The following is a 25914-nucleotide window of genomic DNA, read 5'->3' as shown; positions in this document are numbered from 1 at the left end:
ATAGTTAGTCTTAAGAGAATAAATATTATGCCATTATAATCAAGATGATGAGACTAATAACATTTTGGATGTAGTGAATCATCTGATGGTTCTTCAATGAAATTTATGAACAAAAAGTCTGCCTCAAGAAAACAATTATATTTTTTGTCAGATTCTTCTGACTGCAACGGTAAAAATTTGATTGGTACAAAAAGAAGTTAAAATTCTAATAACTGGGCCTGAAATTTACAAAAGCATATGAGAACAAAAGTTTGGCATACAGGAATAAAGGAGGAAATTTAATACCTGTTAAAACATTTGTCAATTTAATATGAAAATACCATCAGAAGTGCTATCAAAAATTATTTTGGATGAGAGAGAGGCTGCCATAAAGGCATTTTATAGTTTATGTAGTCAACTTGAGAAAAATGTTAGAGATATAAAAAGAAGAGGCCCCACGAATAAACATTAAAGAACCACCATTACATTCTTTTATGTTTTATTTTCAAAAAGACCAACATAATATTTCCATCTGCAAAAAACATTGCACGGGTAATTATCAGGTGAATTTCGGACAGATACACAAATGTTGTTCTAATGAACAAGCTACATATTTGCTTGATCAGTGAAATGGCCATGTTGCAAGCAATAAAATAGGTAAAACATACATAGCCATTTCCAGCTAACACTAGTCACTACACCAGAGCTCATAAGCCAAGAAGACAATATTTAAATCCTGACTTAAATATTAAGAAAATGAATGAACTGTATATCACACATTGTGAAAAGGAAAATGTAGTAGTGAAAGAAAAATATTACTGTATTCTCTACAAAATTTAAGTGATGATTTAAACAATCATCTAAGGATATATGCCAAACTTGTGATTCTTTGCAAATAAAAATTCAGCCTTCCCTAAATTGACCACATCTATAGTTTATTATAAGTAAAATGCATATGTTTATAATTTTGGTTGCCTCGATTTCGACAAAATATAAACCAGATGTTTGTTTGGCCAGAAACTGAACGATCTTGCAGGTCTCAAGAAACTTCATCATGCCTAATAAAATATATAGACTAAAAAGTTTTTAAAAAATATCCAGATTCATATACTGGACAAAATAAAAACATCAAAACTGTCTTAAGTTTATTGAAAATTTGTTCCAATTACAGAAATAAGAGCTGAATGAAATGAAGTTAAATTTTTCGTAAGTGGACATAGCTATTTGCCTAATAATGCAGATTTTGACATTTTGCCATTACTACATATACATATATATTTTATAAAAAGAAAGAGAGCGAGAATTCACCAGGTGATTGGTACGATATAATCAAAACATGTAAAAAAAAAAAAAAAAAAATGCCATTTAATGACTCACGAAAATTTTTTTTCTCAACAAAACGTTTCAGAAAACTCAGCCATTAACAGAAAAGTAACCATTACCAAGTTTCCCAGTAAATTGGTTGAAAATATGCTGGAAAGTTAGAAAGGTACAAATTCCACCTCATACAATTCAAATGTAATTATAATGAAGATTCCAAACTTAATTCCATTAATATAAGTAAATCTGTATCAGGCAGTTTGAAAAATGTTGATCAGCCTTTATTATACCCTAAAGGTACACCTGTCGATTAACTCTTCCAGTCACATAAAAATTGCAACATTACTGACGATTATTTCTATATACCTTCAGATGAAAGCTACATCTAAATTTATGCATTCTACAATATCTGCATATTATATTATAAAGGGAATTTTTAAAAAATGTACTTTATTTCATTACATTTCTCCACTTTTTGTTTTACGGAGTTAATCGATTAGTGCACTGAACGGGTTAAATATCACTGATATTTGTACATTCAATACTTTAAAATCTGAAAATGAATGAATCTTGTAATAGCAGCTCTGTATTTCAGACTGCTTCAAAATAATATAAACATACAATGAAGCTCCATTAGAAATTGGGTACAGATTTAACACAAGAGTTATATTTAAATATATTCAGAAAATACTGCACATATAAATATTCTTAACAACAGCAAAATGAAGTGATTCACTGGACTTTCAGGAAAAAATCTAATTTTACTTAAACTTTCAGGAAAGAACTTATTTTAAAACAAATGGTGGTTCTTTAAATAAAAACATTTGCACTAAAATTTCACTCTCATTCTTTTGGACTACTCCAATTACTAAATCTATTACTATATATGGCAATCTGAACTGTTATGTAAGATAAAATAATAATAATCTTTAACGAAATTTCAATTATACAATAAACTCACAATTAAGAGCTTTGGCGATGAAAGAACAGTATTTCCTAATTATAGTGGCACCCAAGTTTGAATTGCAAATCAACTGAGATATTCTGCCGAAATCTCACCACATGTTCTTATATCTCGCTACATTTGGTTGATTAGCAATTAAATTTTGGGGACCACTATAATAAGGAAGTACCAAAAGAACTATGGATTGTCTTCCTAATATCATTCTAATATGTCCAGCTGAAATTTGAAACATTCATATGACATACATTTTATGCATACTGTTTAAGATATGGCAGTAACAGCCTTTCCTCATGAATCTGGTTGATTTGTAGCATGAAATATCAATAACTCCTTCACTATCAGCAGATATCAATAAAAATCAGATTACCGGTTTCAGACCATTTTGCATTTTGTTACAGAATGCAAATGATTAATGCAGACTAATGTCAATTTTACAGTTAAATTATATAAAAATACAATAAATATCTAAATGCCGTCTATATCGTCATTTTTACGACTGGTCAAATACATGAAATGCTAATAATGCCAGTCAATTTTTTTGTACAACAAAATTAGTAAAAAAGGGAGTGTTGGTGTGTTGAGTTATGGCAAAGCACACAAGGGCTATCTGCCTAAGGGAAGGGATGCCTTCGTGGAGGATTTTCTAAGGGAAACTGGCTCGTATACACGTTACACATGGGGAAAACCCCAAAAATGCCCATGCAGCCAGCTCGTTCGTGGGATTTGAACCTCGGACTGAACTACCAGTGTTCAGCGACTTTACTGCTCGGCTGCTGGTGGGCCAGTAAAAAAGGGAGAATACTCGAGTAAATAAGATATACATGAACGGATGAAAAGAAAAAATACATAGCTTTAGAGCCCTTTCATTACAGGAAATTTGAAATATTAAATCAAAAACAAATAAATTTTTATCTTTAAAAATTTTGCCACAATATGGTGAAGTAGAAAATCACTTATGTTTGCATTCATGTTCTGGTATAAGCTATACATACCCTGTTACAATCAATATGGTGTCTATGAGCTACACATATAGCACAGATGAAGTGCAATGAAAAAAATGATCAAACCAATAATACTCTACAAATTGAACATTTCTTTAACAACTGAAAATATCCACAGCTTTTGTATGAAACAGAAATTCAATGTAACTGTTGAACCAATTTAGTTAAACCTTTGTGTTTTAGTCTGTTTATCAAAAATATTTCCAAATGTTTTTGTTGGTGGAAAGGTTTATCATTATGCATGTATTGGGTTGGCAACTAAGTAATTGCGGATTTCACTCATAGATGGCTTCAGTTGAATTTTTAGGGTTGCAGACATAGTACAAATGTAAAACACATTTTGTTATTTGATAGTTGGCAATTCAACTGTCAAACAGTAAAAAATGTTTTTTGATCAGTTGTGTAGTTTTCGTTTGGCGTTCGTTGAAAAATGGAAAATCAAAAGGAACATTTTCGTCATATTTTGCTTTTTTATTTCCGCAAAGGGAAAAACACATTGCAAGCTCATAAAAAGTTATGTGCTGTTTATGGTGACGAAGCCTTAAAAGAACGGCAGTGTCAAAATTGGTTTGCCAAATTTCGTTCTGGTCATTTTTCACTCAAAGATGAAAAACGCTCTGGTCGTCCAGTTGAAGTTGATGACGACCTAATCAAAGCAATAATCGATTTGGATCATCACAGTACAACACGTGAGATTGCAGAGAAGCTTCATGTATCACATACATGCATTGAAAATCACTTAAAACAACTTGGCTATGTTCAAAAATTCGATATATGAGTTCCTCACAAACTGAAGGAAACGCATTTAAAGCAACGCATTAACAGCTGCGATTTGCTAAAGAAACGTAATGAAAATGATCCATTTTTTAAACGACTGAAAACTGGCGATGAAAAATGGGTTGTTTACAACAATATCAAGCGGAAAAGATCGTGGAGCAGGCCAGGTGAACCAACTCAAACAACATCAAAAGCTGATATTCATCAAAAGAAGGTTTCGTTATCAGTTTGGTGAGATTACAAAGGAATTGTCTACTTTGAACTCTTACCACCCAACCGAACGATCAATTCTGATGTCTACATTGAACAACTAACGAAATTAAACAATGCAGTTGAAGAAAAGCGGCCCGAATTGAAAAATTGAAAAGGTGTTGTATTCCATCATGACAATGCAAGGCCACACACATCTTTGGTCACTCGGCAAAAATTATTGGAGCTTGGTTGGGATGTTTTGCCACATCCACCATATTGTCCTGACCTTGCATCATCTGATTACTTTTTGTTTCCATCTTTACAAAACTCCTTGAATGGTAAAAATTTCAATAATGATTATGATGTCAAATCGTACCTGATTCAGTTTTTTGCTAATAAAAACCAGAAGTTTTATGAACGTGGGATTATGATGCTGCCTGAAAGATGGCAAAAGGTCATTGATCAAAATGGGCAATACATTACAGAATAAAGTTATTTAGTTCCATGAAAAAATTGTCTTTGATTTTCTAAAAAAAATCCGCAATTACTTAGTTGCCAACCCAATAGTTTGATGCTACTGTTTGAAGTCACATGAAAGTTGCTCAATCATATGATATTTGAATATTTTTAAAAATACTTTCCAATTTTGAAATTCATATTTTCAAAGAATCTAAAATAGAAAAATAACTTTAAGAGGTATAACTTTATATTTAACAATGTATAACTTTAAGAGGTGCACAGAGTAGTCAGAATTTTTCCAAGGTTTTGATTTATAAATTATAATAAGCCCTCTCGTGGTGAACTTCAAAACCTAGCCAGAAGTTCTTGGAATATAAACAAACATTAGTATTCATAGTTGAACAAATCCTAACCCAACTAAGACCATCAGGTAGGGTTTAAGATCAAACACAAAAATGTTAAGTTTCCCTTTTAAACTAACTTTTGAATACTAAAAGAAAAAAAGAGAGAGAGAGAGAAGGAGAGGAGAAAGAATCATTTTCTTGAAGCCTGCTTGTGTATTTTGTGATTTCAAAAACTAAATGGTACATTACTCAGGAATTCTGTTCTAAACTCTTACATTCAACTAGCTCATAGTCCTGTGACAAAAGCTCAAAGGCAGGTGAAGTTTGATCAAAATAACAGGAATTTTGCAAAACAATTACAGTAGGCCAGAGTAAGTTATAACCAGAATTCACAAAAGAAAATTGAAAAAGGTTTAAGAGTAATATATAGTCCATAATAAAGATATTGGGAGGTTGATGTGACTTGAATGCTGTCACTTGGCCATCACTATGTATCACTGGCTGACTACTTAATGTTTCCGAAGTTTGGTTGTTCTCATTCTTAGTCCTCTATGCCAATCAAAATTAATTTTCTTTCTTGCTTAGAACAGAATGCAAAACACTCACTAACATTATTTTCATTAAGATCTAGCACAAAATTTTGTCATTTAGTTTCCATGTGAAAATTGTATGGCTCCTTGATTCAGCATCTTAAGTAGTACTAGCAACATTTTTTTTTTTTTTTTTTTTTTTTTTTTTTTTTTTTTACAATACAGAACAAATTAATTTTTTTCTATAAAACTTATAAAAATTAATGCAGCAATCAAAAGACTGCAATTACAATAATTTAAATTTAGGATTATTTAAAATGATAAAAAGGTGGCATATTATAACTTCCACTACTCAAATATAAATATTAATATCAAATATAGATATTAAATTACACCTGTGTTAAAAATGATAATCAGGCATACAGTAAGCTGCATATCATGCTTAAGGAAGATTGAGAAATGCTGCTTTCCAGACACAATTAAAAAGGTCTCAGCAAATTTTTTTTCACATTTTAAATATTGCACCAGTTTTTCATAAACATATAAATTCCTCAAAAATTTCCATTATGATAAGTATCAAAACAGAAATTCCTAAATGACAAATAATTAAATAACAGACTTTCATTGCTGACTTATATAAATCATTTACCTCTGACACATTATATTAAGTCCTTTAGCATCTATTGCATAGATAAACTCCTTTAGTAAAGATCTATCACATTTTGGAAGAGAATACATAATTAATACATCATGAAATATTTAAATTAATACTGAAGCAAATTCTTTAAAAAATATCACAGTACTTTACATAAACAGAAACATATGAAAACAAAAATACACCGGATATACTTACAAAATACACCTTTAGAGATCTATCACATTCAAAGGATAAACATAATTCATATTTTTGTTTAGTCCTTTAGTAATCTATCACATTTATTTGCATATACTATTAATACCTTTAGTACTGATCTATCACATACACTTTAAGAAATAATCTTATTTCTTTTAGAATAAATACCACACAAGATCAAAAATGCCATCTATATCTTGCATATGAATTTAACCTGTTAGTACTGATCTACTGTCATTAAGAAAAAAATATTTTATTCATGCCCTATTCCAGAAGTTTTGATGCTTAAACTATAGTTCTAAACACAATCTCTTTATTTAAAAAAGAAAGAGAGAAAACAGAAAGACAGAGAGGTTTTAATTTAAACAGCAATTTATCAGTTTCAAACAAATGACATACATTTATTTGAATTATAATTATATTCAAGTGCAAAAAAGAACATAGTACACTTATACATATAAGTACTACGTAGAACAGAAACTCCTATTTTTTACACATATAGGAAAAAAGAAATTGGCAATACTGGCTCAGCATAAAATTCTTAGCATTAGCAGGTATGATGGGGGTAAAAATACCACATATTACATATACAATAGTTAAGACAAATAATGTGCCATTTACTGTTAAATGATATTAAAGCTGGCACAAGAAAGTTTCAGATGAAAATACATATATTAAATAACATACATTACATACATTTACTTTACATGCTGAATCATGGAAAAAAATATTATAAAAGGAAAATGAAGTCTCTTGCTACATTTTGCACTCAAAAGGTATCAGTTTAATATCTGAAGTTCAGCCAACTAGTATATAATGAAAAGTAAACAATGTATTTATACCTGCTGGATTGTTAGAAATTAATTGTAAAAGAAGCACTTTTTAGGATTAATTGACTGGGCAAATTACTTTTGTACTCAGTAAAAAATATTCATTCAAAAATCAATACTAAAAATGATATAAAAATTGCTTCCAGAAATTACAATGAAAAATATTCTCATATACAACTTATCAATACATTATGAGATTCTACATTCTATAACTATACTATACTGAAAAATAAAGAACATGGTAACAACACTTTTATACCAAATGCAATACTACCTAATATTATGAACAGGTACAGCTGCAAATGCATTATTTTGAAAACTCAACAGTTGTTTTCATATGCAATACATGATAGATAATTTTTTTTTAAATAAGCATGTGATAAATGTATAAAATCTTACCACAAATAATAGAGAGATATAAAAAATAAAAAATTTCAAAAACCCCGCATTTACCAGACATCACGGGGAAAAGAAAATGTTCCCAAAGTCCTATATTTACTAGACATCTGATACTGGTAACTATAAAAAAAATAATAAGGATAAACTCTGCATTTACAATGCATCTCATATTTAACAGTTTTGGAAATTCAACAGGATATGCTGGAATCTTGCACTCAGATTTTCTGGAATATCTGTAAAGATAAAATATCTCAGTTATATAAAAACAAACATTCACATTCAAGGAAACAATTCACCTGCATACTATCACAACACAGAAAAATTTATAATGAAGTAAGAATAACATCTGCACCTTCAACTTCTTTCAAGCTCATTTTAAAATTTAATTTTGCATGAACATTACATATTAATATTTACAGTTCAAGATTTTTTTAGATCTTCATTTAGCTTATTGAGCCACTAAATTTTTAGACATGCAAGTCAACAAGTACAGCCACGGCTCATCTGTAAAATTACCACTTCTGTGAAAGGGAAAAACACAAATTTCTTCAGTGTGGGGAAGATATTTATGCACGTTATCTTCATTTAATTTTTTTTTCTCATTTTTGGTTTGCTTATGAAATAACTTTCTTTGATTTCATAAAACTCATACCACTATATATTTATCAATGGTAACTTATACTTCAGTGCAAACTCAATATCTCTGTATAGCAATCAGCACCCTGCTACAGAAACATGGAGGATATTACAGTAAAATTCTGATAATCAGTTAACGTTTACTTTACGAATGCTTATAATCCATATGTATTCTTGGATGCAAATAAACAGAACTTTGATTCTAAAAAAATTCAACATGGTGGCAAATTACAGTCAAAAGTCTCTAATACGGACGTCCATAATCCGGAATGATCTATAATCCGGACCTCAAAGCTACAAACTTTCTGCGCATGCGTAAATGCATTATGCATTTATGCATGCACATAATACCTTTATGCATGTGCAAAATACCTTTACGCATGCATAATACCTTTATGCATGCGCAAAATACCTTTACGCATCCGCATATGCGTTTGCGCGTTTAATGTATAACAGACGGTATAGGCTAAGCTAAAATTATTTATTTCAGTTAATGTTGCAGATTGCGTTGTTCCTTAAGCTTCTAACTGGATCTGGCTTATTATTTTTTGAAGACTGTTAGAGCAATTTTATAAAAGTAAGCTTGAACTTTCGATTATGTCAAAAAAGAATTTCCGATTCTGGAGCTGCCAAAGGATCTACAAAGCAAAAGCATATTTCGATGACCATCAAACAAAAAGTGGAATTGCTGCAAAAAATGGATAAAGGCATATCCTTTGTTTCTCTAAACCATTCCGAAATCTGTTAATCTGTTTTTGATATGATTTAAATCAAATTCCTTGTCATTATAAATATCATGAATACACATCAAATAGTTTTCTGGTTGCAATTTTCTAATTTCAATTATGCGTAATGTACGCTTTACACATGCGTGCGTTTAAAGAAATATTTAGTCTTAATAATTCAGTATTTATAAAGTAAATAAATATTAAGCTTTTGTTTTGTAAATTTTGATACACATTTAGATCATAATTGCTCTTTATTTCATAAATTACAGTTTCATAGTTTTAATTTTAAAATTTCTGCATGGCATCTTACCAGATTTAAATTGATGATCTATAAATCCGGAAAAACCGATAATCCGGAATCGAAGTCCCGACGAGTCCGGATTAAAGACTTTTGACTGTATAAGAAAGTCTTCATGAAGTTAATTTTATTACTACTTTCATAAAATTTGCCATAATTTTTCCATACAAAGGTTTTCAGTTTCTTTCATTGAATTATTTTCATTGGCTCAACAATTATGAATTCATTTATTTCTACAAAATACGAAATGATAAGACAAATTAGAATATTCACTTTGATAACTAAGCAGTTTATGTAATGGCAAAGATGGTAAGGAGGGGAAAATGATTTTATTGGTTAAAATTCTAAGGAATTGAGCTCCTTCATAAAAATTTCCTGGAAATGAAAAATAATGGTGAAAATATTTATGTGAGCATACATAATTTACATATTTAATAATTTATAATATATAAAAGCAGTTAGTGACTATAACAATGATAAAATATTCTTATTATTCTTGTCACACCACACACACAAGGTGTAAAATTGAAGATTATTTAATTAAATACGACAAATTTTTCTTTAAATTTCTTATAAATATATTTTCATTTGACTACTTCTGCCTTAAATAAATATAATTTTTTAATATCATTACTTATCTTTTGAGATTCATTTAGACATAATTCAGTTATGTGGCTTGGTTGAAGTAGATCCAACTTTTCTTTAAATTTTATTTTATTTTTGCACTAATTTCCTTATACTTCAAGTTTGGTTTTTGAGGACTTGCTTAAAATTGTTTAAATCAATGGTATTGACACTATTCTAAAAAATCTGAATTGATGACATGTAACTAATGCTCTGGGTTCACAAAACTGGTTTTGGGGGTCAATTGCATTTTTATGGGGGTTGGACTGCCATAAAGTTTGAATATCTCAAATTCATGTTTGCTTCAAAAAATTCAATTATACACCAATTTTCAGAATTATGCCTTAACAACTCCTAAGCTATAGGCAAAATTAGATAGTAAACTGGGATTCTGAAGTAAAGGAATAGTATTATAGAAACAAGAATAAATAACTACAGTACAAAGTCCGAAGTCCGGATGTCCATTATCCGGAATGATCTAAAATCCGGACTTTAAAACTACCAAAACAGTTTTTCTCATAGGCTTTACGCATGCGCACTTGATTTTCCCCTCCGTGCATAATAAAACGTCTCGAGAGTCCCAATTCTTAATTTAACTTCGACACCAAATAAAATACCTTGTTATTAAAGAAAGAATCATTTTAGCATAAATTAGTACAATCGGTAATTTGCAGCGTATCTGCTTTGCTTTGGCAGACATCTCAAATCGAAACATTCCACATAGATACATCGTTGATCTGATGCCAACCTGGCGAATCATAAATAATGACTTACATATTACTTTCCTTTCATCACTGCATGTTTATTAAAACATGATAACTTGAGTAATGACTCATGTCGCGATCCCTAAACAATTTTTTTATATTAATAATAAAGGAGTATGGTAACCTTTCATGTTGACATTACGCTTGGCAATGATTACGGATTTAAGTTAAATGTGCTAAAAAATTTTCATGAGGAAAACTTTAACAAATTTTTTTTATAAGCTAAAAATAAATTTTTTAATGATACTCATAGGCCAAAAGACTACATTTAGTGCTATTTGAATTAAGAATAACTGATTTATTACTCACATAAAACCAGAACCAGCGCCAGGGCTCGTATGGCCACACTGCGTGGCAGAATATTGGATCGACAGAGTCTGGTAAGATATCTAGCGCCGGCCCTCAATAAGGCTTAAGTATAAGCGAGAATTTATTTAAGTATGTATTATTTATGTTCAGTATGTATTATTAAGTATTATTAAGTATGTGGAAGAAAAAGACATAAAAATAATAATTAACTAAACTAATACAATTCAGGCTTAATTGTCTCAATGCACGACAGAAGCAAGATAAAATTTAACGGAACAACTTGTCATTAGTTGCTAAGCCCATGACGCATAGCCAAGTATGTATAGTGAAGGATAGTTAAATTTGATGACGATAGCGCAAATTTTAAAGGTTTTCGGATATCGCAAAACAAAGGTGAAATTTTTCAATTAATGCATTTTGTAAAGAAATGTGAAGAAACGGTAATAAATGAAGATAATACATATATATATATTTTTTTATAAATGGCGGGCACTTGCTTATAACGGCATTGGCCACTACTGGCCACTGCTACCAGAAGCAATGACTATTTTATTATGGAGGCACCTAATAGCAGCTACCTTTCCCTCCTATGAAGGGACAGACAAATTTACATCCATGCCTTCTCCGGGATTCAAACCCGGCCCTTCGGTATCCCAGTCAGGCTCCCCTAACCACTATCCATCTGGGAGGCAATGAAGTTGATATAAAAGAAGTTTTTCATTCTGATGGCAATGCTTCTATATTATCAATCAAACAATGAATGGCAAAATCTGTATTATGGTTCTCGATCCAAAAAATACCGCTACTGTTAGTGAAGAAAGTAACAAAGAAGTTACTGAAAACTAGAAAATTTCAATTGACAAGTTAGTCGGAATTCTCAAAATAGCAGTTACAGGACTTCAACAATGTAACTAAACAACAGGTTATGTCTATCTACAGAATTAAAGAGAAAGTGCTAGCAAAAAAAAAAAAAAAAAACTTTGAAAAAAATGTTTAATAAGGTAAAAAAAATAACTATTAAGCTTTTTTTTTTTTTTTTTTTTTTTTTTGTAAATTTTGATACCCTTTAGATCATAAATACTTCATTATTTCATAAATCATGGTTTCATATTTTTAATTTTATAATTTCTACCTGTCATCTCACTAGATTTAAACTGATGATCTAATATCCAGAAAAATCCCAAATCCGGAATCGCTGAAGTCCCGATGAGTCTGGATTTCGGACTTTGTACTATATTATTTTCTAAAATACAGACCACAGTAATATTAGTCAATGCTCAATCCTCTCACACACAATGATGTCTGGGACATGCCATTTATTGTTAATGTCAAAACACATTTTGATGCATGCTAGATGTCACGAAACTGTTATTTGTTTTATGTAAAATTGCCTATTTGTTACATTTAAAAAATTTACATATAATTTTGAAGACCCACAAATTAGTCTAATGGTAAATTAATTCTTATTTTTAAAAACAACTTTTAATTTTATTTGTATGTCAAGGAATTAATTTCTAAAATTAGAGTTTATGGGATTGTTTCAGAAGAAGGAAACAAAAATTAATAAATAAAACAAATAATGTATAATTACAACTAAGTAAAACATAAAGGGATAAATAAAAACATTAAATAAGTAAAAACTAAAAAAATATGTAATAAAACTAATACAAAGTAAGTAAATATAAATTTTAAAAAGGGCCATGAAAATCAAAAGAAATAATAAAACAACATACTCTTGATTATCTGGTTTGTGGATTATCCGTGGATAATGGTACACAACAAGAACACATAAAATGAAACTTTGGAAGAAAAAGAAGCCTAAATCATACCAGGGGAGCAAAAAGAAACATCTCCTTGTAGTTTATTAACATCAAAAAGAAGCATAGATGATTAAGTTTATTTGATTATGAACACTCATGCAATCAGCCCATTTGTGGGATTCAAACCTCAGACCAAAGGCTATCTGCCTATGAGGAAGGTTACCTTCATAGAGAACTTTCTAAGGGAAACTGGCTTGTATACACAATGTGGGGAAAACCACAAAAAAACACTCATGCTACCAGTCCATTTGTGGGATTCAAACCTCAGACTGGACTACCAACATTCAGCGACTTTATTACTCACCTGCTGATAGGCCTGAGGCATGGATGAATAGAGAGATATTTGATATTTAGTTACTAAATAGGTTCTTGAAGTGACTTTTTAAAAAAGGTAAAGGATTACCAGGAAAAGCAGTATTGTTATTAGATAATACACCTTTTTCTCCAAATGAGATTATTTTAAAAACAATGCATAGTCAAATGATGATTAAATTTGTACTGCCAAAATGTTACAGTTTAATGCTATCAATGGAGCAAGGTGTAATAAATATCATCAGTCAAATGACTTTACAGTTCTGGTCTTCTCAAAATTCTTGCTGAGGAAGATGGTGATTTAATGAAGTTTTGAAAAAAGCTGACTGTATTGGATGCCATGAGTAGAAAGAGCTTGGTGGAAAGTAAAACAAATAACAATGGTTGGATCATGGAGATAAAAAATAGGATATTTATCTAATTATGAAGAAATCGAGGCAATAGCTTTACGTCAAAATAACTGAAAATATAAAATTCTTTGAATATGTCAACCAGGAAAACACTGAGGAATGGTTTGATTGGCAATTTGACCAAGCTGAGCTTTCAGTGCTTGATTGATGCCAATACTGTATCAGATCTCACAAGAACAGACCCATAGACAAGCAAAGAAATTACTAACAATTACATTAGCTTCAAGACAGTAATGACTTTGTTGATTTAAGACGATTTAAGTACAGAGATAAACTAGCACATAAAAAAAATATGTGGTGAAATTCGGCAAATATTTAACTTCTCAAAAAAAGTAAAATTACTAACACTGAAATTTTCTTCTTCCAACTATTTAAGTTTCCACTAGTATTTTGCTCTTCCCATGACAAATGAGACATACTTTCTGGAACTAATTATAAGTTTTATTAATTGCTACACAAAATGTTGCAATAGTAATATAATTGAATTTTATAATTTCTATTACATTTAAGCATACATATGTTCATTACATAATTTCTATTACATTTATTCTTTATACTAATTAAGAAAAATACATGTCTTACATATCATCCAATAATATAACTGTTAGAAATCCCGTGCAGACAAACAGTTTATCTTAAAGATGGATATACTACAGATGTTTAAAAAAAGATTGCATGCTTAAATGTATCTCAAACTGTTAGCATATATTTATGTTTCAATTAAAAGAATGAATCAAATAAGATTTCAGATTATACTTTGTAATAAAAAATACATGAAATTTCAATTGCTATAAACTTGCTTAAAGGTCTTTTGTCAGGACCTGTTCTGAAAGGTACAAAATTATGCAGAAAATTCCTGCCAAAATAGTATGATCCTTTGTATTCATAATGAAAAAGTCAGAATTACTACACTGGTTATCATAAATTAAGGAAAAATCACAAAAATCATGATTACTGAAAAAGTTACATGTAGAATTTTATGAAACTTACCCACAATATACAACACATAGCAAGGTATCAAATAAAAAGAAATTACCAGACAATTATGGTAGTATAGAAATTAGCACATGTATAAAATGAACAAATTGAAGATGTCAGTTTGCTATAGGAAAAGTACCATCAATATGGAATATAATTGCCTCTAGAAGCAATACAGCACATTCAGCGATGTATGATGCTTTCAATTATGCGGTCTATCAATTCCATAGGAAGTGAGAGCCATTGCTCTTGCAAAGCAATTGCAAGTGCGGCAAAAGTCTAAGGGGGCGGATTGAGAGCAGCTAAACGTCTCCCTAAAGCATCCCAAACGTGCTCGATAGGATTCAAGTCCGGGGATCGAGCTAGCCATTCCATGCACATAATTGTTTCCTGTTGAAGATAATCATCTATGATGCGAGCCCTGTGTGGTCTTGCGTTGTCGTCCTATGTCGTTGGGCATATGGGCACACATAAACATCAAGGATGTCATTTCTATAAATCTGAGCATTCACGGTTCCCCTTGGAAAGACATGGAGTTTGTGCATCCACCCAAAGAGATGCCACCCAAAACACAGTCACTGCCCCTTCCGTATGCATCTCTTTCACGGATGTTTGACGAATGATAACGGGTTCTAGGTTCTCTCCATATCAAACAACGCTTTCTAGACTAAACCTGGACTCATCCGTAAAGAGAACCGCCCTCCAGTGATCAGGCGTCCAGTGGACATGTTGTCGTGCCCACTGAAAACAGTCCCTCCTATGGCGTGACGTGAGCGGCACACAAATGGCTGGTCGCCTCGCATACAGACCACATTCGTGAAGCCTTCTACGCACAGTTGACGTTAAACCAACCTTCCAGTGGCTGCAGCAAGGGAGGATCTAAGAAGAGTCGGAGTAGTGCTTCTATTCCTGAGTGCACATAACATCAAATATCAGTCATCAGCGCTCGTCGTAGCAGTTGGCCGTCCTTGGCTGAACCTCCTAGGTGCCGAATCCGTGATTTGAAATTGCCTCGAAAGTCTATGAACCAAAGAAGGACTCACATTTAGCCATCTGGCCACTTCTGTTTGACTTTGTTCTGCCTCTAGTCTCCCAATGGCTTTCTGTCGTAGTTCTGCAGGCAAATGATGACTGGAGATCATTGTTATGAATTGGCTATCTCAGATTTCTGATGTCACTATCACAGTGAAATATGTGGGCTTGCTCTCAAACATGGACTTTTATGTTCCTCGCAGATGATGTATTCTGATTGCAGCGCCACTAATTTGCATGTTGGAGTTTTACTCAGCTACCCTTACTTGGCAACATATTCAAATTTTACACGGTTTGGCTTATTTTTGACAGAGTTATCACTATTTTTGTTATTTTTCCTTAATTTATGATAACACCAGTGTACTTCATCTTTACATATTACATATGAAGTTATTTTATTTTTTTAAATTAACTTTTTTAAAAAAATTATATTTTAGGAAAATAGAACAGAGTTTAGATGAGATACACAGGGAGTTATGTTCCTACAGTGTGGATTTCATAAAAATTATTTGAGAACCCTTTTTCAGATAAAGAACAGGACACTGTTTTGGGATGGGGGACATATGTCAACATTTAAAGATATTATATATATATGAAAAAATAATGAATTAAACTAATAATAAAAATGTAAAACTACGTACAAGGCATCTCCTTTCCTGAAAAATTACTTTATGATTACACCATAGCACTTTTAGAAGATGAAAGTTTCTAACTGAAACTTATATAGTTAAACTTTGTCATAACCGTTGCATTAAGAAAACTGTATTCAAATATTTAAATACATATTATGATAATATGTTATTTTATATGATTTGCCGGGATTTTAATTAAAAATTTATTATATTATTGGGTAATTTAGATCTTGTTTTTCTCACTGACTTAATTTTCTACAGGATGCCTACAAAAATTTGTTTTGCATATCTTTTATAAGATGTCATATAATAAAAATTGTTGTACTCTCAAGGCCTATGTTATTTGATTACCTTTTAAATTAAAAATGTGCATCTAAAATTAATTGTTCAAAATATGTTTAACTGTGAAATCATTTCTAAACACATTAAACAATAAAAGCTTTATACTGCATACTGCATAACTACCATTTTCTATTAATACTGCATTTCAGTTACATCAATAGGGATGCACTAAAAGTGGGGATTTCAACCAGAATTACAATTTCACATCAAAAACTGAAATGTACCACAGGTGGGCTCCACCTAAAGTTATCAATTGATATTAATATAATTATTCATATGAACAATTTAAGCTGCTAATATATATTAACATCCAAAACTAAATGCTTAAAAACTAAAGTATATTATGCTCCAGGAAAGAATGGAAAAACAATGTATATTATTAATCTTGAGAATTTAGCAAACATAAAATGAGGAATACTAAATTACACCTTTGTAACTGATCTTACCTCTTGTGAAAAAAAGAAAATGTCCACAGCGTCACGAAAGTGCTTAAGACTTCATTTGAATTCTTGAATTAAAACAAATACTTTTTATGGAACTGGTGACCAAGAACTAAACAGGGAAAAAAAGTATTAACAATGATAACAAAATATCTGCAAAGGATATATTTGAAATGATCATACAATTTAAAAATTCTGAACTACAGCGATTAAATTTAACAATGACAAAACCCTATCGAATAAAGCACACGAATAAACATTTTTAAAACAATGAGAAAATAGAATGAAACATTTTTAAAGGTGGAATAACCTAAATTTTCCTATTACAACTGTTACACCTCTATAAGGGATTTTAAGATTTAAGTTTATCTTAATAAATGTTATTTTCAATCACTTTACCATACCAATGAGAACTGAATTCACACGATCAGATGTATTTTTAAATTAAACATATTTTAAATTAAAACACTTACATATATATATATATTATTAGAAAATAAAGTAAAACTTAAATAAACAAAAAGCACATTGTTTTTGAATTGCTCTGCTTATGAAGTAATCACAAATGATAAAATCTGAAAGATAATTTAAAGATATTACACTTTGCCTAATAGTAACATGCTTATTTGCTAAATCATGGGGAAAATACATGTTTCTTAGATCTTGTTTTGAGCAGCAGCAACCATTCCAAGGCTTGTAAGTGGTAAAATCATAGATGACCATATAATATTATGTAACATAGTGCATAAAATTCTGATAAAACTCCACTAAGGCATTCCTAACATAATAATTAAAAATCCAATAATCAGCCTGTTTCATCATCTAAAATCAAACAATCAGTATTCAGAAGTTTAACCCACTGGGCAGCATAGGTCTTGCATCATTAAGAATTTCAGATTAAATACAGAATAATCTTACAGTCTATAGTAAAATGAAAAATGAAGCTAAAAAAAAAAAAAAAAAAAAATACTACAAGTGTTTCTCTTATGTCTCTCATGGCAGATGAAATAGTTAATCAAAATACTACATCATGACTATACTACTATGTAATGCAATATAAATATATTATTGGTCCTAAACAATTAATAATTTGCATCAGTAAGTTTCAAACAGTAAAGATACTGGTGCTGAATATTATTCATAGCCTAAATCATAGTGATGAGTGTAAAAATAGAGTTTACTATACCATTTTCACAGATTTTCAGAGCTGTAGCCCCTTTATGTGTCTATGATTACCCTCATTCATCATAAATATGAATGCCAGCACACAATTATCAATAAATGAATGAAAAAAAGAAGACCAAATCAAACCCCCTTTTCTTCTGGTACATCAAATTGAGCATGTGAATATTAAGTAACATTTGTCCAAATGCTTCTTCTCACCTGATTATAATGTGGAATTTGATCTGGATAATGAAGGAAATGTGATGATATCAGCAGTATGTTCTATGCTACGAAAATAATCATCTCTAAGCAATCACTGACAGCTAACACCTACCTGCATATAGAAACTGGCTGAAAAATGTGGATATAGCATCTTTCATCAAAACAGTATGTCACATCATGCTGGAAAGAAATTTAAGGAATGATTCCAAGAATGAAAACCTTATCTCTGTACTGTCATGATTCTAAAATTTGCTGAATGACAATGCAATGGAGTATTCAAATTTGAATATACACTGGTGTGCAAAAATTAAAAACGAGACGTTTTTTCAATATAACTTTGTACAAAAGCTTTCCAAATCAACACATTTAATACCATAAGATCCCCAATATGTAAGGACATGAGTAATGTAAGCAACACTTACTAAAAGAGAAATCAGAGGGATAAAAAGAAGCTTTATTGAAAAAGTAGCATGGAGCGCAATGCGACTGAAGGCCGAAACATCCCTGTGATGGGTGTCCAGCAAGAAACATCCGGTCTTTAATAGGGGATATGATCTCCCCTGACTGCTAGGCAGGTTTCAAAGCGTCTGCCCATGCTGAGAATGAGGGTGTCAATGAGTTGTTGAGGCATTGCTGCCCATTCGTCTTGCAGCGCCAATCGAAGCTCCGGAATCGTAACTGGTGGTAAGGTACGAGCTGCCAAGCGTCTGCCTAGAAAATCCCATACATGCTCGATGGAATTGAGATCCAGAGATCGTACCGGCCAATCCATACGTTCAATATCCTCACTCTCTAAGAGCTGTTCGGCAGCTACTGTGCGATGACATGGTGCATTGTCATCCATGAAAAGGAACTGTGGACCCATAGCGCCTCTAAAAAGACGCACATGTGGAAGAAGAATCTCGTTACAATAACAGGTACCGTTGACTGAACCTGCGTCGAAGATGTGAAGGTCTGTACGACTACCAAGCATGATGCCTCCCCAAACGAGAACACCGCCACCTCCATCCTGTCCCTTTGAATGATGTTCGAAGGATGATTGCGGCTTCCCCGCTCTCTCCAGATGAGTATGCGATGAGAATCGCTACTCAGACTGAATCTGCTCTCATCTGTAAAGAGTACTCGTTTCCATTCATTGTCTCTCAAATTCCGGTGTTCCAGGCACCACAGAGAACGCCTTCTCCGACGGGCAGGCGTTAGAGGTACACACCGTACAGGGCGTCGTGCAAACAGACCACCACCGTGCAGTCTTCTGGCCACGATAAAACGCAATATCGGTTATCCAGTCACCTGTGTCATGTGTCTAGTGATTTCTCCCGCTGTCTGCCGCGTGTTTCTTCTGGCCTTAAGGCAATATACCGGTCATCTGCGGGTGTGGTTCCTCGTGGACGACCACTACTAAACCCCCCGATAGCTGTTCCTGTAGTTTGAAATTGTCTCCAAAGTCGTGAAACGATGCTGTGAGCAATTCCGAACTCTGGAGACACACTTGTCATACTACGGCCTTTCTCCAACTTCACAATGATTCGACCTCGGGTAAAAGCATCCAGATGTCGTCTAACAGGTTGATTATTCGCCATTTCTCGCTGAGGCAGCAACTCAGTGTGATTTTAACTGCTATACGGCGTGCAATCTCTTTGCCAGAAATACTGATCTTACACCGACAACATGCTTTATACTACTCAGACACTCCCCCATTACGTCTACCTGCATATCTGCGCATGTGCTACCATACATCACCTTACTTAATCTCCTGATTGGTCTTTCTGTCCGCTCTGCCTCTTCGTTCAGCTGATATGCTAATTTTTCGACTTCGTCCTTAATTTTTGCACACCAGTGTTAGAAACAGTAACAAGTAGTAATGATTATGCTAACCTCTTTGTTTATGAAAACTCATTCCAGACATAATATCAAATATGAGGGAAAATGGTACAATTCTGTTATATGCATTATAAGAAAACGTAGCGATAATATGTGTACAAAAGCACCAAATCGAGCAATAATGCCATTTAACTGCATGTAAATTGTCTAGAAAGTTCTACATTTTTAAGTTGCCACTGAGTTACTGGTTTAATTGTTAAATTACTTTTTTATAAAGCTACATATTTAACAATCTGGGAATTGTCCAGTGATTAGAAGTCTGCAACAGAATGTAATAGGCAGTCTGCTGTTCCAAACTGATTCCAAAAGTTTTTGCCAAATTGATTGGCAAACACTTTCCTGAATGTCATAAAAGAAAATATAGCAGGAGGAAGCATTATTTATATAGATTGCTGGAAAGCAGTCAAATCTAATGAATTGCATGATGCCAGCTTTGAACATTTTCTGTCAACTGCAACTATAATTTTCTGGACCCCAAAAGAAGTGTCATATGGAAACAATAGAGTGGTTGTGGAGCATTTAAAGCAGAAAACTAAATGGTGTAATAAATGGGTAGATAATAATGGCGAATTTATGTGGAGATACTTACATAAAAAAAATCAATTTTCGTCTGCAATACTGGAATACGTGAAACATTTTGTGTCTTCTATTTAATTTCAATTATGTTTAACCATTTTTATGTATTACTAGCAGCTTTGCTGCCAGCCTTCGTCTGGCTTTTAAATGTACCAGAAAAATGGCTGAAGGGAACACCAAACATTAAATTTAAAAACTGCAAAGAATTTTACTCTGCAGAAAAACTTCATAAAAAAAGTTATTATGTATAACAGAATTACAATGAAATAAGCAATATCCCTTAATACAAATATTAATTATCCTAATAAATAAATTAACTAACTTCCCTTTGCAAAATCTTAAGAACTCAAATGGTATAAAGGAGGTTAAGAACTTTGTTTCCTAGAAAAATCACTCAAAACTTTTCAATATCTTAAAAACAGTGAAATGAGCAATAAATAACATAAAAGAATACAAAAAACAAAAAATCCTGAAAAGCAAAGTATAATTAATGATATTTTATCTTATATTTTCAAGAGAAAAAATTTACAATGAAATAAGCTATATCCCTTAATACAAATATTAATTATCCTAATAAAAAAATTAACCAACTTTCCGTTGAAGAAAAAAAAATCATGTGAAACCTTTCAATATCTTACAAACAGTAACATGAAAGCAAATCAAAAAACATAAAATTCCGTAGAGAATTTTACTCTGCAGAACAATGTTTTCAAAAAATAAATAAATAAATAAATATAAATAAAAATGTATTATATATATATATATATATATATATATATATATATATATATATATATATAAATGACAATGAAATATGCCAATCTCTTAAAAATAGTAACATAAGAAATATAATGAAAACTTGTTGCCAAACCCATATTTCTAAAAAAATGAAACTATTCAAAATGATGCGATTTCATCAAAAATCTATCAACAACAATAAGACAAGAAAATTGCTGCCAAAATCCCATTTTTAAAGATATGAGAAGTGTACTCGGAAGCTTCACTTAAAAAAACTTTTTTAAATACAAAATATTATCATTTTCCTAAAATTCTTTTTGTAAAAGCAGTCGCAAGGATGAAAGTTTAACGTGTCCAAAAATCAAAGAAAAATAAATTGTACATTTTTTAAAATAAACTTTTCTAGAAAAAATCCCATTGAAAAGGTGTTAAGCTTCCTTTGTTAAATAAATTCATATTTAATCGATTTATTGAAACACGAAATATACAAAACTAAATTGTATACGAATGCAAAACATTTTACTCAGAAATTATGTTTTGAAAAATTATACACTACACGAACAGTTTAAGTTGTTTGTTTAGTGAAATATAAAAATACCTTTTAACATGCCACATTTCAGTCTCTAAATATCTACACATTAAATCCACCTCACCTACCTTTATTTATAACTAAAATAAAAGCAAAACAAAATATAAAGCTAACCTACCTGAAAGTTTTATAAAAGAAAGCCATACATCAAAACATAAGATGGGATAAAATTACATCATGCATTACTTAAAGGATGTTTTACTAAAACTGTTACTTCAACATAATGACAGAATGTCACTACAAAAAATAAAACTTATATCAAAGAAAGATCATTTTAAAGACTTCAGATTAGAAATAGATATATGCAAAAAGTAAAGTAAAAAGAAGTAACTGAATAGAAACACATTAACAGGAAACAGGAAACACCCCCTTTTTTGTGCAGTGTACATATCATTGAAAAATGAGATTACACAAATTATAGCTAATAGCCATTTGCTTTGGTAGCATAACCTATTTCTGGTCACTTTCTATTACTGTGATTTTGATTTTATAATTTTACAATTATAATACAAAGGTGGGAAAAATTAAAGGAATAACTACAAAAAAAATGTGCTTATGTTAATTTCATTAAATGAAGCCTAACGGAATAAAGGTTGATTGGCAGCTCAAGGCTGTAGTACAAAATTATGAAGCCTTCAAACAAAATCAATGTTTTGTGGCATCTCTCATTTGTTGACACATATATCAATTTTTTGATTAACCGAATTATTACCAATTATAACTATTTTTCTAATTTTATCTGCTGATTGAAATCAGTTGTTTAATTTCAATTGAATATCAACTAAGAGGAAGATATATATATATATATAAATAGTTTTCAAGCAAAAATAAAGTTGTAATTATCCAGTTTTTGATGCATCAAAAGAAAATGAAAAGTTGCAGAAAGGTACAATTATGTTAGCAGTAAAACAGTTTAAGTGCAACAGAACGACCATAATAAAAGTTTGGAAACGTGCTTCCGAAAATAATTGTCAAGGTATATCTTATAGGAATGTTAATGGAAAAAAAAAAAAAAAAAAACATTTAATTGGGGGGGGGACCCTGTGGATATACAACACAGACTATCTACTATTTATTTGCGGGGGGGGGACACCCTGTGGATATAATACAATCTTTAAAAAAAAAAATAAAACTTTAGACATATTATTCCTCTTATCAGAAGCATAGAAACAGCAAATATGCTTCTACTAATGATGATGCTTCTACTAATGTTTGATAATATTGGATAACATAGTTCTGTCTCTTTGGCAAGTTATGCTATAAGCCAGGGGTGGCCAAAGCGCGGCTCGCGAGCCTGATACGGCTCTCGCAGTCAATTTGTGTCATATAAAATATATGTATGAAATATGGTGAACTAAAACTATTCAGTGTCCAAAAAGAAGTAATTAATTAGTTTAGACTCTTTTTACAAAGTTATCAGGGATTTCTTTCTATTTAAAACCTCCTCCACTACTTCTATAATGATGTAAATATGAACTTGTGGCTTTTAGAAAATCTAGATGCGGCTCTCAAACATTCCTGAATTCAAACGTGTGGCTCTTACTGACATTAAGTTTGGCCAACCCTGCTATAAGCAATAAAAAACAATGGCTCCAATAATTTTAAACACATCCATATAGGAAAAGCAAAACTTTAGAGCCAAGGGATCCTACATGCAAGCTTAAAATGCAGTAACAGAATTAATGAAAAATCCAGAAACTATCAGAACACTCAAAATTAGCAGTAATATATGTGTAATTTACTGTTTAATCTGTGTTTGATAATAAATGTTGGATTCTATATTTATTTTCTTTTGCTACTATTATTACAGGACAGAATCAGAATATTAGTGAAAAACAAAGGAATAACCACCTTTTTGACAGTCAAGAAATATTTTGGTACATAAATTAATATATGGTTAAAATGACTAAATGAACAAATTTTACAGACTACTATATGATTTAGATGATGAAATGAAAAATGCATTTTACCCCCAAAATTGTTTGTGTATGATGAGCAACTGTACAATCACTTTTGCCTTAGCTCCTCTGTAAATGAGCTTCATTATAGAGTAGTTTTACACCCTATAAACAAACTGATAAGCAGTATTGTTTAACCGTTTGACTGCTACGCGGTGCAAAAGCACTGCGTTCATTTGTCTCGAAAACTGCAACGCAGCGCTCTTCAGTGTGAATTTGTTGCTCCGTCATCAAGTCAAAATATAATTATAATAAAATATACGTCAATAGACAACATCAAGTCAAAATATGTCCCACAGTTTCCGTGCATTCTTGCAAAAATTGCTTAGCAGTCAAACGGTTAAAGAAATAAATACCCTAAAATTCTAAAATTTAAAGAAAAGGTTAAGAAATCATTAAATATATTACAGAATAATATTTTTATATATTATAGAATAATATTTTTATTTGTTTTCAATGAGATATATAATTAGAAAAAAAATTGAATTATAAATAAGGGTATTTATTGCTTCTGAATCATTCACTTTGTCACATAATATAATAATAATTTGAAAGAGAAATACTTTTCAGTTAACTCCTTTCAGATTTGTTTTGGCAGATTTTTGGTCACAAAAGAGATATCTTCGTCACCATTTATGTTTTCTAAAAAGTAGTGAGTAGCTTCTCCAGCAATCCACAAAATTATCAAACTCTCAACTGTTATATGTAATTACTCACAATAAAAATTTTATATTTATTTTTCAACCCTTCTTAAAACACGCTTGTTTTGCAAGAAATATCAACAATAATATATTGTTCTGTTAAATATCTCAGGATAGTTCTTTTGCTTAATAAAAAACTTTGATCAAATTTTACAAATTTTTCTCGACTGCCACTCTTGCAATTTTATTTCTTGCCCGACAGAAGGAAATAATTTCATGTAGATATTAAATCAGTCAACTGTCTTTGCTGGTAACATACTGAGTTTTTTTCAAAGTTTTGATAAACATCACTTTAAAACACCAATTATAAATGAACAATAATGCAATATAACAAAAAGGTCATATTGGCAGAGACTCCACTGCCACATTTTTCATACTCAATGCAATTCACTGGCAATGTGATAATTATCAGTGATTCATAATAGTAATTCAATGTAATTAATTTCAACAAGTTTTGATTTAGAACAGATACCAAACTCCTGAAAAGGAGCTTTTAGTTTTTGGATCTATACATGGAAAATTCTATAAATTATACTTACCTTTGATCATCTTTATTAAATAAATAGTAAAATGAAAAATGTTTAATGAAAAATGCAAGGAAGACAAAAATAAATACAATAGGCACAAATATGATTCTTTTCACGTAAAAAAGGGGGGCACAAGAAGGTGTGACTAGAAATAATATAAATGATATTAAAGATTTTATATGAGACTGAATGGCAAATAGAAATAGATTATTTGTTAGGTCATATGAAAGGTAACAATCTTACATTTCATGTAATGACAATATTTGCCATACTTCGTGGCTAATAAACAGCATGTTAAAATAATGTCATATATTATAATGGCCTAAGAAGATTTGGAAAAACTCCACTAAAGATATTTTTAACATCAATATATCTAACATTACAAGACGGTTGAACTTCAGCTTTCAAACTTATAACTTTAAAGGCAGCAAAAAATACTCTGCACTCTTTTCCATAACTTTTATGGTTCATATTATGAATATAGTATATGAAACGATAATCAGATGAATTACTACTACTTGAAGCTGATTTTAAGTCACTACAAACATCCATACATATCTGATGACAAACTAATTCCTAAATACT

At 31.1% G+C, this 25914-nt stretch overlaps 1 protein-coding gene across 14 annotated transcripts in view; it reads right to left on the bottom strand.

Moving 5' to 3' along the window:
- Window positions 1-6773: 6773 nt before the first annotated feature.
- LOC118200861 (ecto-NOX disulfide-thiol exchanger 2-like) overlaps window positions 6774-25914 on the bottom strand; it is a 113001-nt gene continuing 93860 nt past the window's right edge. For 11 of the 14 annotated variants that reach the window (XR_015038275.1, XR_015038274.1, XR_015038273.1 and 8 more), the window contains 2 exons: window positions 16980-17085; window positions 6774-7881 (listed from right to left, as the gene is read on the bottom strand). The gene's annotated coding sequence lies outside the window, so the exon portion shown is untranslated. Of the gene's footprint in view, window positions 7882-13895; window positions 13978-16979; window positions 17086-25914 lie in introns of all 14 variants that reach the window. The other 3 variants (XM_085806884.1, XM_085806880.1, XM_085806885.1) reach the window with 1 other exon arrangement.

Source organism: Stegodyphus dumicola, chromosome 12 (assembly GCF_044657685.1).
Source record: "Stegodyphus dumicola isolate Sdum_Otavi_A_Nest chromosome 12, ASM4465768v1".
In the NCBI taxonomy this organism is placed as follows: Eukaryota; Metazoa; Arthropoda; class Arachnida; order Araneae; family Eresidae; genus Stegodyphus; species Stegodyphus dumicola.
The sequence above is the reverse complement of the archived record's forward strand: the minus strand, read 5'-3'. Positions and strand labels throughout refer to the sequence as shown.